Source organism: Haemaphysalis longicornis, unplaced genomic scaffold (assembly GCF_048455015.1).
Source record: "Haemaphysalis longicornis isolate Haplotype H1 unplaced genomic scaffold, Haemaphysalis longicornis Haplotype H1 scaffold_9, whole genome shotgun sequence".
Lineage (NCBI taxonomy): Eukaryota > Metazoa > Arthropoda > Arachnida > Ixodida > Ixodidae > Haemaphysalis > Haemaphysalis longicornis.
This window is the reverse complement of record NW_027526460.1, coordinates 48,411,732-48,431,916: the sequence shown is the minus strand read 5'-3', so window position 1 is coordinate 48,431,916 and position 20,185 is coordinate 48,411,732.

Here is a 20,185-nt window from a genome sequence, read left to right as displayed (position 1 = left end):
AGACTTTCGATAAACGCGTTCGTCCTTTCTGTCGCATCTTGAAGCCCTGCGAAAGCTACAGTTATCGCCAGCACGGAGCGGCACTGCGTGATTTGTTCGTCGCAGCAGATGCGCCTTCCGTTACTGCTTTGCTTTTGTGGTTTCCTTTTACGGCGAAGCTGTATACCTTTCGTTGGTCGGGAAAATTTTGTGGTGTAAACATAAAACGCACTGCAGGAAAGCCAACTTTCACTGGTGATAATGAGGATGGTTAGTGAAGTGAAGAAGAAAAAAAAAAACCGGTGGGTGCCCGGCGGTACGCGGATTCCAACCCGGTGCCACCAGCATACAAGGCGAGTGCTGTACCTCTGAGTCGTCGCTGCGAACCACTGCGTGCTACACGACTAATTTAGGCGACTTGAAAATCATCACCTCCCAACGGTTACTAAACGATGCAAGAGCATACTTGACGAGCCACGCACGCTTGCACATACTGCTTTAAATGAGCGGTCCCTCGGCGCACATTCCCTCGATGATACACATGATTTCAAAGATGTACCTCTTCCGTGCTTCTCCGGAACATGGTCGAACGTACGCATCGAAGTTAGCGGGTACACTGGGGTCACACGTGCAAATCGCCCTGAGGAAGGAGCCTCTGGTGCAGCAATCTATGCAGAGGAACACTTTTTTTTTTATTTACAGAATACTGCAGGCCCATTTAAGGGCCCCAGCAGGAGGGGCAAGAATATAACACTGCACACAACTGTAAATCAGCAAGAACAATAAAAAGATACAAAAAGATACATCATGGGTCATGGTTCGATACGATCAAGTGCTTCTACAGAGCCGGTTAATGACTGAGGTAGGCAGTTCCAGTCGTTTATGGTTCGAGGAAAGTACGAGTATTTGAAAATGTTTGTTCTGGCGAAATACGGTGTTAATGAATGAGTCTGCCGATGCCGGGTTTGTCTTGTCGTAAGCGGTTTTAGGTACAAATCACGGTTTACTGACAGCTTGTTGTTATTCAAAAGAAAAAGAAATGGCTTTGGAACCATGCGAACTGCAGTCCAAATTTTACAAGACATCACCGGTTCCAAATCTTACAACACATTTGAAATTCCTTCTCCTGGCTGACAGCGTGGGTTGATGACGTCGAATTGTGATTATCAGAAGCTAGTAGCACCTCGAATTCCGAACTCGTGCATTCCGTACTTTCCTCTGTAAATCGGCGCTCAGTGTACTGCGCTCTCCATTAAGCAGCTAGAAGTCATATACTATGAAACCATTAGTTGCATGGTCGAGCTTCGAATGGTTTGCAGGCTGCTTAACTTAAAGTTGGCTGCAAATACTGACATCTACATTCATTTTTTTTCTATTAGGAAAGCATGTTTTCTTTCATTGTCACAAAGTTTGCTCATTTCAAACTACTCCGCAGTTACGACAAACTGCAAAAACGTTCCGAAAACATGACAACCCCTGTACATGTAACTTAACTATGCATGATACTGGCATATACACTGAAGTAGAAGTAGTAGGAGTAACTTTTATTGTTCCCGTGATGGGCTCAAAAAGGAAAGGGACGAAGGAATAGGTGGTGCCTTCCACTCGCCTTCCTCTCATCTTCGTCAGTCGCCAAGCAGAAGTCCTTGGATTCTGGTGGCTGCCTGGGCCATTCGGATGACCGGCAGTAACGGTTAAAAAGAGGGAAGTCACCCCTACGTCGCTCTTTCTGACATGCAAAGCAGTGTTCTTTAAGTCCGTACCTTTGGGTGGCGATGAACTTGCCATCCTGCTTGAACACCTCAATGAATTCTGGACATCTGGCCGTCTACCTAGTCTATAAAAACAGCGGAAGTCCGCTTTATTTTTAAAGTGTGCAAATCCTCACACAGAAAATCTCCGTCCATTTTTTTTTACCTCTTGTGTAGGGAAGCTACTGGAACGCATCATACTTAAAAGGATGCAATCATATCTAGAAGACACCAGCCAAATGCTCAATAGGATGCTCGGCTTCCGAAAACTCGTAAGTATCCAGGATATTATGTTGCGACTCAGGCAAGAGGTCATAGCACCTGCCACAGGCCACTCCCTTCGAGCCATTCTGGTCGTCGACCTAAGCGGGGATTTCGACAACGTGGCGCACGCAGCGATTCTCTCCCGCCCTAATAAGCCTGGATGTGGCAACCGTACCTATTCCTACATTTCGGACTTCCTCACAGGCCGCCAAGCTGTACTCAAAATTGGCGATATAAAATCGAAACCAATCGTCTTTATCAGTCGCGGTATACCTCAAGGCTCAGTATTATCTTCGCTCTTCTTCCATATCGCTTTCCTGGGTCTCCCAGGACAGCTTGAGCAGCTACCGAATCTTCACCATGCTCTGAGTGCAGACGACATCGCCCTATGAACTGACACCGATTTTCTCAGAGGGCTGCAGGACACACTTCAGCTTGCGGCCGAAGCAGTCAATCATTACGCCCAGACTTGCAGCTTACATTGTTCACAGCAGAAATGACAACTTATCGTCATCCGGAAACGCGGTCCACGGCATCACGTCGAGGCCATCGCTGTAACCCCAGACGGCCATTCGATAAAACCTAGACAGTCACTCAATATACTAGGCCTTACCATACAAGCCAACGACTTTGTATACCAGAAACTATACCAGAAATATACCGGACACGACTTTGCTATGTTCAAACCACAAAAAATGTGCACTTGATCAAGCGGGTCACTAGCCGACAAAAGGACACAGGGAGATTGATTCAATTTTTTTCTCATACCTTGCCTTTTCATGTCGCCCTCCCCCCATGGCCCTAACCAAATCTGACAATGAGACATTTAACTGGATCATTCGAAAAGCATTTAAACAAGCCATCGGGCTTCCCATAAGTACCTCGACAACTAATGGGTCCTCACAACGCCATCTAGGAACTCACGGAAGTTTATCCAGCACGTCAGCGCCTCCGTCTGAAACACACTCAAGCAAGCCACTTTTTTCTTCAGTCCAACTGCCCCTGTGCAGAAAAGAGAACCATGTAGCCCCTCTAACGTAAACCATCTAGCGTGAACCAATTTCAGTGAGACCCCCTCCTTAAGAATATGAACCCCGCCCTCCATCCCGAGAACAGGACCACCCGCAGGCAAGCTGACGAACTCTTATACGGCAATCGCTCTGACGTGTCCTACACCGATGAGGCGAGCTACACTGACAACAAAACCATGGTTGCTGTGACAACATCCAGAAACCACCTAATTGCATGCGCGTCCATCCGGGCGGCCTCCCCTCGAGGCACGGAAAACTCGTCATTGCCTTAGCCCTCTTCAAATCGTCCTGCAAAGCCATCATCACTCGCAGTTTCCGGTCAGTGAAGGTGGCACAAACACTACTACGGGCACTTCAACACTACCGTCCAACTTACCCAGCGGCGATCGTGTCGACACCTGCCCATTTCTCTGTTACGGGCCATAACTTCGCCCAGAACAGGCTCGCGAACTGGCCCACTGAGCCCCCGAGGTCACCGCAGTTCCGACACCACTTCCTACCTATAAGGACATTACTCAGTTTGACTGGACCACCAGACAAGAATTTCGGTGCCCTCACCCATCCCTCAGCAAAACTCAAGAAATTACACTTCGACAATTAGACAGGGACGTACGTACACCCGGTTTCAATGAATTTATTGTTTCCCGCACAGTACACTGCTCTGTTCAAATTTGTACACAGCTAGGTACCCTCCAACATATAATTCTGGAATGCGCTCACAAAGCAGCCCTACCACCCCTTTCCCCCCGTTCCTTTCCTGGGCTGTGGGAGACAGTGTTTACCACCTAAAGACTGGAGGACCAGACACTTCTGGTGGGCGACAAGGGCGAAGATGGCTAGGGCCGCGAATTTCCGGGTTCCACTCTCACTTTCGACCTCACTAAAATCTTTTCTGTTTCTCTCTTTAACTTGTAAAGCTAGTATACCTGGCGGACACGTAAGTGCCCCATGGTGTCCGAAATTTAGTTATGTTATAAAGCAACTATAAAGTGACGGATTCACTATCGAGAGACTGGATTAGAACTAGGAGACGGAAGGCCGTCAACTCCATGGAGGGATCAGGATGATTTGGTGGCACAGACAGTGAAGAAAAAAGCCGCCCGCATCTTCCCACGGGGGGAACTCGAGTAAATGCGTCGCATCTACTCGAGTCAAGCAAAGCGTCACGTCAAGCGTAAGCCATGCAAAGACGCCCTTGACTGAATTCCGAACGCGTGCTCCGCCGCTTATATACGTTGAGGGGACTGCGTAAGCCGGTCCCAGTCGACGACGTTGGCGTACTTGTAAAGCGGCGTGGACTCTAGGTGTTTGAGCCAACCGCGGATGTTGCTTGGCCGGAGAACGGCACACCGGTTATATGCGCAGCGCGCCCGAAGGAGAGGAAACCGCGGAAGAGAGAGTACTGCACATGCGCCGGCCCAAGCGCGTCTGCCGGCCGCGGCTATGACGCAACGTGCCGCGGCTATGACGCAACACAATCCAACACAATCCACTTTAATCCAATCCAATCCAATCCAAATCCAATCCAAGCCAAGCCAAGCCAAGCCAATCCAATCCAAGCCAATCCAATCGAATCCAATCCAATGCCCCTCGCGAGAGATGTGTTCGCTTTCGCCTCGACTCCACGCGCATGCGCAGTGAGCGTGCGGACTACGGACGCCAACGCGGGTGACATCGTGAGTTACTGAAATGCTCTGCATTTAAAAAAACTCCCACCTCCCCTCGCGGGAACCCCTGTGTAGATGCAACGCATAGGGGGTTCACGTTGCAGCGTTGGACAGCGGAGGAACGGCGCTGGAACGATGGAGCGGAGCGGCGCAGGCACCGCGTTTTATAGCGCGCATAACGGTGAGGGGACGCGCCGGCGCCAGTGCGCCTGCCGCGGCTATGACGCGACACAATCCAACACAATCCACTTTAATCCAATCCAAATCCAATCCAATCCAATCCAATCCAAGCCAAGCCAATCGAATCGAATCCAATCCAATGCCCCTTGCGAGAGAGTGTTCGCTATCGGAGAGGAGAGGGGGTGAGCGGCGGAGAGCGCAGCTCGCGCGGCGAGGAGAATGGGGAAGGGGCGGACGCCAACGACGCCGACCCCGGATGCAGGGACAAGGCGGGTGAATGAGATGCCTTCGCATCTAAAAGGATGAGAACACTTGAGGCTATGAGAGGGGCCTTCGTCTTGCGGTAGACACAATGTTTCTAATGCTGGTGCTGATGGTGGTGATGATTATTGTTGCTATTATCATTATCATCATGATAGTATTGATTGATTGATTGATTGATTGATTGATTGATTGATTGATTGATTGATTGATTGATTGATTGATTGATTGCGTAGCACTGCTAAGCGTTCGGCACATTTTCAAATGCCCATGTACGCTCAAGCTTTTAAACGCCCCTTTGAGATTGTCCAGACATGGAGATTTTTCTTGGTTTCTTTTCTACTTCCGCAGCTAACCAAATGGAGGGTGGCCAGGCGGTCTGACAGTCGCTGCTCTGTTCCGCGACGAACAGGGCGTCGGGCTGCGCTTCAGACCTACACAGCCACACGTGCATCCTTTGATTCGCCGATACATCATCCCGCGGCGTGTACGACTCGTCGAGTCGGGATTTACTCTTAGCCAACGGCTGCTCCCGAATGAGTCGCCCATTAAGAGAGCCTCGCACGGAGGGAAACACAAGGCATCCATCAATCATCGAACAGCATTGGGCCGGTGTCCGTTGCGGCGGCAACTATACGCCCTCCGGACAGGGTTCCATCTCACTGCTATGGTGAGTTGTCGACGGCTCATTTTATGCTAAGCATAATGACACCCAGCTGCTCCCTCTAATCGATGCATCCCGTGCGGGGGTCGAAGATTACAGAAGTAAACTCCCGCGGCTCAAGTGTGTAGAAGAAATTATGGGACAATCTCATTCCAACTGTTCTTTAAACACAAGCATTCCCAATTTGGTTGATTTGCTTGATTAAGCGGTTAAACCGGATCTTGCTTGTTCTCGTATCATACGTGCATCAGGCTCACCATTAACCCCCGCGTTCAGATATATGTTGGTGTTATTTTGCGCTTCTTTCATGCTTGCTGCGTTTGTATTTTTACTTGGGGGCTAAGTGAAGAGGCTTGAACGCCGTCATTGGTCCAGAGTTGATCCTTCATTTCGTACACACACTTGCACGGTCACTCACGGTTCACAAACACAACGTTTCGTGTAACGTAGTGGTCACAAGTGGTTTAACCGTCCGCGCATAGGTTTTAAACTACGCGCACATATTTTGTTTGGTCGACCCTCCAGGAGCTCTAGTTCTGTAGAAAGCACACTGCGGTTCATTTAACGTCAAACTAAAAAAGTAGATTAGCCATCTGATAAAACGTGCTCATGTTATGCTGTCGGTATGTACTTCTGCGCTTGGATTCAGAGTACGCTCACAGATTTCTTTTGGGCGCCTCTTGTAGTGCTTTCGCACTAGAGAGCAAACAAGATATCGTCAGCCATAACGACATAGTCAGTCATTAGGCGTAGTACCTTTACGACTTCGCGCTGTGCATCGACTGAGGAAAAAGATTAGTTCAGCATGAAATAATTTATTTGTTATGAAACAATAATTTAGTTGTGCGTTTATTTTCGCGGCAGGAGAGACGCTGCCCACAAGTGAAGCTCTGTCGGTTACCCGCTGTGCTGCTGTAATTTTTCAAATGTCAATAGTTATCACGGTGGCGCAGTTCCACGATTAGAAACGATACAAAAGCTGAAAAAATGAGTTAAAAAACGACCTAACAGTTCTTACTTACCTGGCTAATTGAACGCTTGGATACCGCCCTATATCCAGGTTGGACTATAATGGTTCACTGTTTATTTATTTTATTTATTTTTATTTAGGCATACTGTTGGCCCGGAGGCCGTTACAGGGGTGGGGTTACAGCACAAATCGAAGAACAACAAGGAAATACATTAAACAGAGTGTATACAAACTATACATCCGTATTGTCACTATGAATTTGTATGTATGAATTTAAAACCGCAGGAGTATAACAGAGCACACCTAACAGTAATATCAGTAAGTTTATGATAGGCTTTACCTCATTGATTGCCTTCACTTTTTTAGAGTGGTGCCATCAGTGTTTGATAACCTAATGACTGTGCAAAGCGGAAATACCGGACTCATATTTTATGCTTTAGCTACCATTGCCTGTTAACTAAAAATAAAATTCCATCAGTCATGGATGTATCGCGGTCACTGTCATGATGATAACCGTCGCTGTAGTCGGCGCCGTCAGCGTAAGGATCAATATCGCCAATCCATCAGTGCACTTTGTAGTATGAATGTCCCTACCAATTATTTCTGTCCCCCCCCCCCCCCCGACCTAATCTGGAATGCATATCAAGTTTTTTTAGAGTGGAAAAAGCTTCGCGTCAAAGACAAGACTATAGTACAAAGGGGACAGGACGGGCGCAGGACGTGCGCCTGTCCCGTCTCCTTTGTAATAGTCATGTCTTTGACGCGCAGTTTCTTCTACTCTCGAAATTCAGTAGCAACTAGCCCGACAACACGCCGTACCGAGCATATCAAGCTCCGAATCATTTCCACATGCGTAAAACTGGCGTCCTAAAACGCGCTCCCAAAGCTAAAGGGTAAGGCCCAGTTGACTTCAATGCCCTTCCGAGCTAATATCGCGCGATCCGGGCAACCGACAAATAGAAGCCTCTTTCTGTTTTTCTACCCAAACCATCAGTACGCCTGCTTGCTTCTCCCGCCGAGACTGTGTATAGGATGTATGCAAATCTCCAGGCAGGCAAACTCATCACAGGCGCTGCGCAAGGGTCATTTCCGCTGCACTCCTAGGGTCGCAGATTTGGGGGGCAATATAAAAGCACGCCAGAGTGGGGCACTGACTCTCCTCTTGGTAGGCCTGCCCCTGAAAAGGACGGTTCCGCGGGCACAGCTTTCCTCTGCAGCTTTATTTGCCCGTATGTCCCTGGAGCGCGCCACATTCAAGCGGGCGTGCTCTGGAATCTCTTGACCCGACGGTCTCTGAGGCTCTTGTGTGCGTGGTCGGTTCTCCAGGCCACGTGAACATCCTAGCGTCGCCTTTGGTTCCTCGCGTATGCCTCCTAGCGTTCCAGGGGACTGCGTCCAGCAAATGGAAGCGTTGCTGGACTTTCTCTTTTTTACTCGTGTTGTGATGGAACTGTACTGTATTACTTCAGATTATGTCTCAACCCTGCTTTTTTTCTTTAGAAACATTTACGGCGAAGAGTTGCAGGGTGCGGCATCTACGCATACCGCTATGGTTTCACGGAACTGCACAGTGCGCCGGTGGTGGCGGTGAAAAGAACTACGAGCCGAGATTGTAACAGCCGTTTATTGTCACAGCGGCTGATCCGGCGTTAATGCGTAATAAACGTCTCCACTACATGCTATGCTATGCTATATGGCTTTAAGGGGGGGGGGGGGGGGAGGGGGGGGGCAGGTAGGGGAAAAGGGCCCGAAACTGTCTGGCGTGTGTTCCGACACATTATCAGGCCCTCTCGACTACATAAATGGAGATATGGCGTATGCGGCGTGGGTGAGCTTACTAACACAGCTTATGCACGATTGGCGAAGGGCTTGCCTTCGGACTAATTGGTATCCCATGACGTTCATCTTATGCGCGCGAAAATGATTGATTGTAGGGTTTAACGCGCCAACGCAACGCAGGCGATGGGGCGCGCCGTAGTGGAGGACTCCGGATTAATTTTGACCACCTGGGGATCTTTACGTGCGCCGAAATCTCGTACACACGGGCGTTTTCGCTTTTCGCCTCCGTCAGAAAAGCGGCCGCCGCGGCCGGGAATCGAACCCGAAACCTCGTGCACAGCAGCGCAAGACCTTAGCCAATGAGCCAACGCGGCCGGTCAAGAGCACAAAAATAACACGGACAAGCGCTTGTCTTCTCTGACCGTGTTCTTTTTGTGCACTGAAGATGAACGACAGGATTGGTGATATCCGGCTTGCCTTAAAGACACGTATCTTTTTGTTTCTTTTAAAGGGAAAACTCTAGAAATTTCCATAGGAAATATCTAGCTTGGAGAATATTAGTAATGCCGTAGCCGGAAGTGAAAATCTGTCGCTGAGGCAAGTTTACACTTTAAAGTGGTGGTCTATTGATTTTTTTTTTTTGCCCGTTATATCATCTTGTGGAGGTATGTATTTCCTTTTTTTACCAAAATAAATAAGTATTCACAGCTAGGGAGTCGCTCAGAAGCACTGTCCAGGGAGAGAGAAAACTTGTAAAGCCAAAATTTATCAGCGTTAGTAGCATCGAAGAAATTGAAGTGGAGGCCCGGTGCATTTTCGAACATAGCTGTTTTTTTTTATAACTACATGTCGTGTGTGTGTACGGTGAGGTAGAAAATGCGACAAAGCAAAGCAATTCCGCTACATAAGGGAACCGCTAATAAGAGGACGCCACAAAAGCAAGGACGATGCACTAGGTGGTGTATGATCCGGAACCACACCATTCGAGTTATTCATTGAGCTGAATGTATACTTGGTAGAGTACCATGGTCGTTACTCAGGTCTAGGTAGCAAAGAAATATGAAACAGAAAATCGTACTGAAACATATTTTTTTTACCGATTTGCACGCCGTTTTACCGCTATGATTCTCCAAAGTATTTCGTAAAAAACTTCTGTACCGTTTTTAGTGGGTTCCAGAAATTGTAAGTCAAATTTGGCGCTATAGACTTAGGTCTTTAGCTGCACGCAAATTTTTCAACCCGGAATTAAAAGGTCTTGCGAAAGGCATTAGTGTTTTTGTAAATTTTAAAGCCAACTTTATCAATAAGCTGGTTGTTGCCGCTTGTTTCCGGCGGCCTCCAATTTACTCGCTGCATTGTCTCTTGAACGAATCTTTTTTATAAAGAATCTATTTTTCCGGAGCAAATTTGGCCCCATTTTCTGGGCGTCTTTGAGGCTCAGGATTGTGAAAGCAATTGGTGTAGCGATTGCTGCAATTCGAAGCCCAGAGAAGGGAGCAAATACAAAAAAAAACTACAAAAGACGGGAAAATAAGGCTTCGCATTTCGCAAGCAGTTCAATCAGTCAAACAAAAAAAGGGAGATGAACAGGAAGCGCTCCTGATCCGCTTGTCTTGCTAGACGGCGTTGTCGAAAGCCTTTCCAGCCGCTGCACAGCACCGGCGCTTGATGAGAAAATGTGAAAGAAGCGAAAGCGGGTCGAAACGACATCCCCGACACCGAGGTCGGAGAGGAGGGGAAAGTTTGCGTCGCCGCGCGACAATCTATCGAAACGGCTGCTTTGCAAGCCTATTGTACCGGCCCCACCTCTTTGTGCGTTTGTACTGAGCTGGTTTAGGAGACGCCGCTTTGCGATTGACAACTGGTTATTTTTTGTTGCTGTCGTTCTTATGCGTTTTCGGACCCCCGTCTGTGGGTGCGCAGCTTTCCTACATCGGTTTCCGCACTAACGCACGAGTTGCACAGGCCGTAACAATATGCAGAATAGAATGCGCATGAACGCGAGATAATAGTGTATGACGTAAACCGTATCAGTGACCTTTTTTTTCCCCTTCATCCCCTTTTCTTCTTGGATCACTCGTCTCCGTAGAAGTGACATATTGGAACGATTTCAAATGCGTCGAGGCACGTGGCTGTTCCAACATGAATAAAAAAAACTCGCTTTCACTGCCGTTGCTGTCCGCTTTGGCTATTTGGGGCTTCATTTTTCGCTTTTTTTGTTGGACGTGCATGCGCGGACAGGGGTGAACGAGATTTAGAGTTGAGCAGAAGACAGCCAGAGGCTCTGTGCGCACATGTCTGGCCGAAAAATGTGAAATGATTCTTCCATTTCTCCGAATCACAAGCTAAGACGTCTACACCAGCGTAGAGCCTAGTTTGAACAAATTTCCATGTTCATTTTTTTTTTTCTTCTCAAACTATTTTTTTGAATCTTGGTTAACTCGGTTAGGGAGAAACGTGTTTACTCGTTACATTTAGTGTCAGTGAGAGCGTGGTTTAGGGATGCTAATACTACCTGCCGCTGTGTTTTGTTGATCATGAGGACGTGGATTCAATTTAGGCCTCTTTGCTGTTTTTTTCTCGCTGCATGACAAATGAAACCCTTACGTACACATATTTTAATATACGTTAGATAAATGTTTCTATGTAGTATATTTAGTAACTTTTTCAACAAAACGCACTAGAGGCCAGAATCATGTAATTATAATTCCCTTTTGATCAAGTATGTGCGCATGAAAATAACAGAGTAAGGCATGTGCCATACGCCATAATTACGGCAGCGGTTTTCATGGATCACCTACATTTCTTGTTACCAGAGGAAACAAGCTCTGTCATGCATCCAGACGATTATGGGTCAGAGGAGAGTTGGATTAAAACAGAATATAAACGTATGACGCCATATTTGTAAAAGAATTTGTCCAAAACATCACCTTGAATAGTAGGCTGCCTAGAAAGTGACCCACCTGAACAGGCAAGATTTTTGCCATCCGTGTTGGTATCCCACAAAGAGCCATCTTATCACCCCCTCTTTAACGAAGTCATGACCCGGCTGGCGAGGCGACTGGGCTGGATTAGGGAAAAGTTGTGCGTAATGTGCGTAATTGTGCGTAATTAAATTGTGCGTAATTGAGTTGTGCGTAATTAAATGACAGTGCAATCTGTGCTAGACGTAAGAGCGGAGTTAAAAAATGTGTAATTAAAAGTATAACGCTTGAAGCCTTCAACTAGCGGCATGAGCATTCCTGTACAAAAGTGTTGGCGCAGGAATGCCGGGACAGTGCGACGAAGGCGTGTCTCTGAAACGCACGATCTAAGGTAGTGATATTTGCAGTTTCCTTTGCAGAAACGTTTGCCCTTAACCTTGAATTAGTGTCCGCCTAATCACTGCGCGCGAAGCAGGAACGCGCAAAACGTGCTAAACTGGGAAAAAACTAATGCTAGTGCATGACTTCTGCCCGAACACCACTGATCGCCCAAACTATTTTTGAGAGTTTTATTGTGCGGGTAATACTTCTAATTGAGTTTGGCGCTGTTACAGGGTTGTCGGCTGTTTGTGTTTTATCACCATAGCCAAGTAGCGCCTGTAAAGGGTGCTCCACAGCAAGAAGGTTTATATCGCGGGAAAGGCAGCTAAAGAACGCTATTAGCGGCGGAAACAATTACAGCGTTGATCGTCACCACTACCATGGACTACTGCTTTTAAATGATGCTTTACAGCAGCTGCACGTTTTTTTTATTGTGAAATTACGCCCTTTGGCATAAACTAAACGAAATCTTCTAGTCCCGTCTCCACGCTGAAGTTTAGGAGGGACTGGTATTGGGGACCATGCGTTGAGCGGAGCAGGTCGGGTGGTCGTCCTGGGTGATCCCCGAGGCCCCTCATATAGTGTACTTGTGCTGACTGAAGACCCGGACATTTCTTCAAGAGGACCCGCCGCGGTGGCTCAGTGACTGAGGCGTTGCGCTGCTGAGCACGAGGGCGCGGGTTCGATTCCCGGCCGCGGCGGCCGCTTTTCTGATGGAGGCGAAAAGCAAAAAACGCCCGTGTGTGCGAGATTTTGGCGCACTTTAAAGATCCCCAGGGGGTCAAAATTAATGCGGAGTCCTCCACTACGGCGCGCCTCATCGTCTGCGTTGCGTCGGCGCGTTAAAGCCTACAATTAACCAATCAAATCAATCAATTTATTCAAGAAGGGGTCACATGTCACCTCAGTGGCAGGTGCTTCACAAAAAGAACATTTTTGCGGGCCTGTGCAGTAGTGTAAGCACCAAGCACAGGTACCGACGAGGACAGCTAATATAGTGTTTATAAATGATAATCATTTATAATGATCTGCATTGTTATGAGCTGTTTAAGCTCTTGGTTGCGCTGGCAATGAACAGAAAAAATACCAAGAAAATGCCGAGCGCACGAGAGTATGCGCCTCGTGAGGGCGCTCGGCCGGACGTACCCACGCGGGGGATTGGCTAGGAATCAGACGTAAGGAGGGCTAATGCGCCCGCTACACAAAACTGAACATTATAAACTTAATAATTTCAATGAAGAACGGACACATAATAACAAGGGACTATTCATAAAAATTTCGGAAGTATAGAGGTTGAAACAAATAAATGAGCTTTGCGTCTCGTGAGAGCGCTGGCGTACGTACCCACGTGGGGGATTGGCCAGGAATTTGGTAGCAAGAGGTGTCAATTCGCCTGACACACAAAACGTTAAGAAAGAAGCTCAAGCGTTTGAATGAGTAAAGAGCATATAATCACAAGCGATTGAGCAAACAGTGTCGCCGACAAAACGACTGTAGTCTGCTCCTGACGTCACTCGCTTCGCGTTGCTAGAGGCAACCACATGCGCTTATAAAACAGGGAACTGCCGTGGCTGCGGCGGTACGACTTTCTTCGACTCTGTGCCACGCACCTGGGGCATGGGGCGAACAAAAAAGATCTGGACACCCGAAGAAGAGGGCGTTTGTCAGGAAGCGAGCCGCACTTCCAGGCGAGGGAGGATGCATGGTCACTCGACGTAGACTTTGCGGCAGTGGACGACGAAGTACACAAAGGCTGAAGTGTTCTCTCTAGAAATAAAGCTCTTATATACTTTATTTCGCGTTCGATTTGGTATTCTGCCGACGAACGCCGAATACCATATACGCAAGGCAAATGGTTGCCAGTGACCTATATGGCGCTCCTCGAATTTACCTTACGGAGATAAACACAGCTCTGCTGTGACATGAGGCTTGCACCGTTGTGGAAGCTGGCTTTGATTTTTTCATTTGGTGGGAGGAAGATGCTGAAAGGCAAGCCAACGCCGAGCAATCGCACGCTCGTGGAATCGTCTGCGTATTTTGCTTGTTGTCGTTGACAACAATAAAAAAAAAAGAGTAACTTTTCGGGAACCTGAAAATTACTTGCTTAATAACCAAGGACAGTGGTTATTTTATCAGCCAAAAAGCTTGTCAACAAAGGCAGGTTGCCTGGCAAAACCCTATGCGATACTGTGGAAATGGAGGCCGATTACGTGGTTTATCGGCGTAACTTCAGGACAAAAATGCTGTGTGTTTTTTATGAGCCCTCCTATACTACTCTAAGAATGAACTACACACACTGAGGAAGGCGAATAACGGTGCTAGCCAGTATTCTTGATGACTTTAATTGTTACAAGTGTCAGGAGCACCGTACTGTAGCGCGAAGGGTATAATAAATATTCGGCGCTCATAATCTTGATTGATTGATTATGGAGTTTAAATTAACGCGCCGAAACTACACAGGTTATGAGGCGCACCGTAGTGGAGGGCTTGGGATTAAATTTGACTACCTGGTTATCTCTAACGTGCGTCAAAATCTCGAACATACGGGTGTTTACTCTTTTCACCTCCATCAGAAAAGCGGCCGCTCATATATATTACGAGCTAGGGTCATGTCGACGAGCATTTTTATTTTTCGCTTGTATCTCATGCTGCATTGGTAATTGTCTCCTATCAAAATATTTCCGCATTCGTCGGACCTTCTGTTGTCCCCGCAGATTATAAGAGCTATAGCTTCGCTTTGAATAACGTGATATTTGAAGTCGTGGTATCTGCCTGTACCGCAAATTTGCGCAACATGTTTGAGCGCGAAGAGGTGCTTCTTGATGAAGTGAAACTGATCCGCTCCCTGATGCTTCCCCCCCGGATGAAGAGAAGCATCACGTTCGAGTGCAGAAATTATATCGTAGTAATCCTCATAAAAGTTCGTCATGACACTTAAGCCTGCTCACGTGCCTTGAAGATGAAAGCTTGACGATATTTCTTCACTGCTACGTCTTATTTGCGTCTCTTTGTTTGCTTTTGTTTCGTTGTCATTTGACGCAATATACTTCACAGGCAGACTGGTTACGCGCGCTGCATCCACCCCGCAATAAGGCTTCTGCGCGGCTGGGGCGCACCTGTTGCACTATCGTGGCGACTCGCCCAATTTTAAAAATGATATTCTTTCTTGCGTTGCCTAAACACAAAAATTTTGGTCTGTCTGTCTGTCTGTCTGTCTGTCTGTCTGTCTGTCTGTCTGTCTGTCTGTCTGTCTGTCTGTCTGTCTGTCTGTCTGTCTGTCTGTCTGTCCGTAAGTAAGTCCGTCCGTCCGTCCGTCGATTCAACCGCCCGAACAAAAGTTAAAATGAGATAATGAAAAAGTTTATAGGCAAAACTTTTTCGAACTACCAAATCTGGAAATACACTACATACATGCCAACATTGTTCAGTAGAAAAGAAAACATTAGGCATATCTGATGCAAGCCATCAATACATAAATGGTATTTGCAGTGTTTTTTTCTATTAAAAGTACTCGGAAGATTCATTTTAGGGATGACTGGCAAATAAAAATGCAGGTTGAAAATATTTCAACCCCAAAACAGAACGAGAGCGTGTGACGAGTTTGCAATTCGTGACGGCATTCCGAGTTCTACAGTAATGAAAGGTTCCATAAGATGGCGCGTAAGCAGTGGAACGCGCGAAAATTGAATTGTCTTTAGCCAACCTCCTCCCTGCTTATGGTTGGGGAGCAAAGCAGGAGAAAATGGCAGCATCTCCACTCCGTGGATGATGGCGATGGTGCGGAGTACGGGGACTGGAAACGACATCCAAGTTGCGCCCCGACCGTCATTCAATTTGAGCCATGGGTTGCACCTTGATTAATCCCTAAATGAAACTGCAACTCACGGCTCAAAACGAATTTCGCTTGAATTTCGCTTGATGGCGGTGTGCGCACGGATGGACGCGGACGGACATCGGGAGGTCCTAAGGTATTCCACACTGTTACAGCAGAGGGAGTATAAGGTAAGCCGTTTGACTCTCGGGTACTAACTCACGGTCGTAGCCCAATGGATAAGACGAGTGACACTGACTCTGTCTGGTCTACCAGACACAGGCTGGAATCCTGCCGGTGCCTGTGTGATTTTTCGCGATTGTAAATGCTATGCGCACGGACGCGGACGGACATTGTGCGGTCCTAAGATGCTCCGCACCTAATGAAGATCCTGAGGAGTGGGCGGGGCAGAGAATCGATGCATTTACGTGGCAGGGGCGGCAGACGATTTGCAGCAAAGGGAGCAGTGACGCGGCCAATTTTTTTCACGCGGCATGCACTGGCTTATCTCTTCTTTCATTGCTAGCAGCTTGCGGGATGTAGCATTGATACCGCACTGGGTTCTTACTCCGCAGACCCAGGCTCAAATGTCATACGAACTCAAATGGATTTTTATGGACTATTCACAATGGCGACCATTTTCTGCACCGGACTGCAACAACAGCAAGAACAATGACGACCACGGTTTTCTGCATAATAGGGCGCTTAAGGCTTTCACATTATTAGTTGCGGAGCACCGCCTATAGATGTACTATCATTCAGAGGCCTAATTTTCACATTTCATTCGCGCTTTTAATAATAGTAATAGTTTATTTCATCTCTTGAAGTATACAAATCAGCTTCAGCTCAGCCCAAGCCATGCAAGGTTTGTCAGGCCATACCCGGCAGTCAGCAGAGGCAATAAATGGTATTAGTGTGTGTTCGACAAAACTGAAAAGGTTTTAGGCTGCTTTGTAGGCCACGAAGAGAACAAACCAAAAATAGACCGAAAAGAAACCGAGTAAGGAGTTGAATATTTTTGGGACCCAATGAGGTCTAACATATAAAACCAAAATGTGTGTAGCAACGTGGTAAAAGATATCGAGGACTCTGTCTAAGCGCTCGTACCGACAAATGAAAAGACAAGAAAGAACTGCACCAGAAGTTAGTTTAAGTAAAACCATTTCGGAATAAGATATGTTTCTATAAACAACTTATGTTAGTCAGTCTTCTGGTCATAAGAGCTCGTTGCCTGATTCGAGCTAATATAAGGATTCCACAAGATGACAAACGGCCAGCCAATCTGCCTCTCACCGCACCATGCGTGTTGACTGCGCTTATAACGGACGTCTGCCCTTGGACGCTGAAGGCTTTCTTGTTTATTTCTTCCAGAATTCTCGGTGAGCCTTTGCACTGTATTTTCCGCCTTCATTTAGAGGTGTAGAAGAGAAGGGGAGGGAGGAGGAGGAATCCCTTTAATGATGAAGAGAAGTCAGCCTGGAAGCGAGCTTGACTTGCTACTCCACATGAACATGAGATGTACGAAAGGGAGAGGAAACGAAGACACAAAAACTCATACAGACACTACAAAAGCAAATAAGCACACAAATTGACAAACGCAGGATCACGCACACAGCGCACGAACAGAAGTGAAGTTAAGGCAAACATTCACAAAGTTTCGTTCAGGCCGGAGTCACGGAGAAATGACACCAAGGCCCGTGTACTCCGTGTTGCCGCGGCAGTTGAGTGCCATGGACCAATGGCGTTGTAAAGCTTCAATGGTGCATCAGCACGCAGTCCCAAAGTTTTCTTTAAGGTTAGACGCGGGGTGTCATAACGGGGACACACAAACAGTACATGTTCTATGTCCTCACGAACACTGCATACTTGACAGTGAGGGGAGGTAACTCGGCGCGTCTTGTGCAAGTAGTGACATCTTGCTGCTTTGTTAGGGAACCCTGCTTATCACACGAACGGGAACGTCCCAAACTCGTCACAAAGTAAACACCTCGAAACACTGGGAGACCCGGATTCCCAGAAACTGCAGTGGGTGATCTGTCTTCGTCAGGGAGAACTGCCTGCCTTGGCCGCCTCTGTGTTACCGCTGGTCGCAGGGGCGGGTGCGCAGCAAGGGGCGACGAGTATCAACAGATATCCGCCAAGGGTAGACGGAGCAAAGGCGCCTGCTCTATATAGTGCTGGCGCTTCGAGCAGCCCCCACCTCCACGATTTTGACCCCCGCACCCCAAACAACCAAACAACGATGTTGGCAGTGAGGTTTCCGAAAATGTATTTACCGGGTTCGCGCTATTTGCCGTTCCGGTAATAACGCCTTCAAAACTTACAGGAATAAAAACGAATAGAAACCAGTCGGTTTTCTTAGTTTGGTTTATTTCATTCCCCGGTTAGGAGTATATCGACAGCCAAGCTGCTGTTTATTACACTGCTTACAAGGGGGCACTTGTTGGAAACGTAAAACCGCACTTGTTCTTTGCGATCAAAGCAAAAGCATGCATTCATGCTGTTGCTTCCGTTTTCACAAGTTGGTATAGAGTGGGTTTTAACAAACACCTTGTTTAAAAATGGGTGCCACCGAAGCTTCCATGTCAAGGAGTTTAATACATGTAAAACTGAGAGACGGAAAGGGGACACCATGAATTGGAGGGAAGCTCTAGTCAAAGACATTCTAGCATAAATTAAGAGAGAAACTGGGGTGGAGCGGTGTGTGTGATGCTCAGGGGGATTACCATCTTTTGGACTCCAAAACGAAAATGTCAGAATTGTAGGAAATTATTTAGTCACAAATACACAAAAAAATGTGGTTGATTCCTCTGTCATAGGCATCTGTAAAACACGAAAACGAGATATGCAGTGATATCTGCAGCTGAGCATGATTTGCGGGTCGGCGGCTGTCCAGTGGGTGTGCTTGACGAGCGACGTCCTGCTGGCGGGTGGCTTCGGCAAAGGAGTACTGGCGTAATTTTCATGACGGATATGACGTCAGTGAAATCTTGGGGTACCGTGGCATAAAAAAATTTTGTGTTAAATTATAAAACCAGAAAACGAGCAACCCTAAGTATAAGGTAACCTTTAGTACTAAAGGTTGCTTCCCCGCAAGAAGACCCTGTGTGTAGGGTCTTTACAGGCCGCTTGCTTCGTTGTACTGGCGTCACTTCCGTGACAGATATGACGTCAGCGAAATCTTCATGTAACCGGGAATAAAACACTTTCGTGTTAAAACATCAGAAGTTACTCAAAGTAATCTGTGACCATAAAAAATGGCTGCCTGGGGCTACGCTTAAATACAAGAAATATTTGCCTCAACTTCAAAAATGATGCGGATACCAAGTGCTAGACTTTTAGCGAACATTTTAGCTAGGACTTCGATACAAAATCAGTAAAATTGTCTTCGAAAATCGTGTAAAGCCTGCGGCAAAGCAATGCTTCTAACCCCAACAGTAAAATTCCCAGCCGCAGCGAGACCGGAAGGAAAGAATCAGCTTTAGTATTAACATTACATTTGTAAGCACTACACCATGATCTATGAAAAGAAATAGGTCCCAGAGCGCAGCAAAGATACAATATTACTTGAAAAATATTATGAGCTGTGGTAGGGAGACTTCTTGAGAAAGAGAAGAGTGGTAACGAGACCACGGATGACGTTTGTTTGCACTGTTCCAGAACAGGATATCGATTCATCCCCTTTCTCCTAACTCAACTTAAAATGATTCTCGGTTAGCGAGCACCTTTTCCATACTCCTGTATCACTCGTACGCCATCCAACCACTTATCATTCAAAGCATCAGTTCTCCCTCACCGCTCGCAGCGTGTATTCCGCTTGCGCGAACTTGAACTTCGTGCCGCTTTGCAACATTTTTTCGCTCCCCTCGAAATGCATTGCTGCTTTAATTTTTGTTTAATTCGTTCAACCAATCACGAGAGGAGAAACTCATCGCTCGCGAGAATTTCTCGCTGCGCGCGGAGCGGAAATTAAAATGTGGAGCCGGCCGAGACGGACCCGTCGGGGAATGCGACGGCGACGGATGAATAGCACGCGCATAGGGGCGACGGACCACTCGGCGGCCGGAACCGTTAATCGAAAAGCCGTTCCGCTCTACCCTCGACGACTCTCTAACGGGCCGGCCGAAAGTATCGCCCTGCCGATACAGTGGGAGGGGGTTGGGGGGGGAGGCGGCGTAATAGGCTGGCGAATGACACTGAACCTGGCGGACCGTGTCGAGAATGGGGCTGCGTTGGGGACGAGAATGGAGCGATCACTGCACGAGAGAAGAAGAAATGTGACCGACGCTGAAAATGAAAGGGAAATAAAGGCGCGAAGAAACAATGACGCGAAATGGAGGTTTATATATTCGCCGGGCTATATTCACATAGTAATGGCAATTCGAGTCCTTGCGCGGGGGCGCGACAGCTGGGGCGAGTGGGCTACGCCGCAACGCTCGGATGGTTTGCTGCCATGCGAAGAAGCCTTCCAGTTGAGCGGTGGGTATATGCTCAACTGGAAGGCGGCTGCCCGGCGGTGCCTG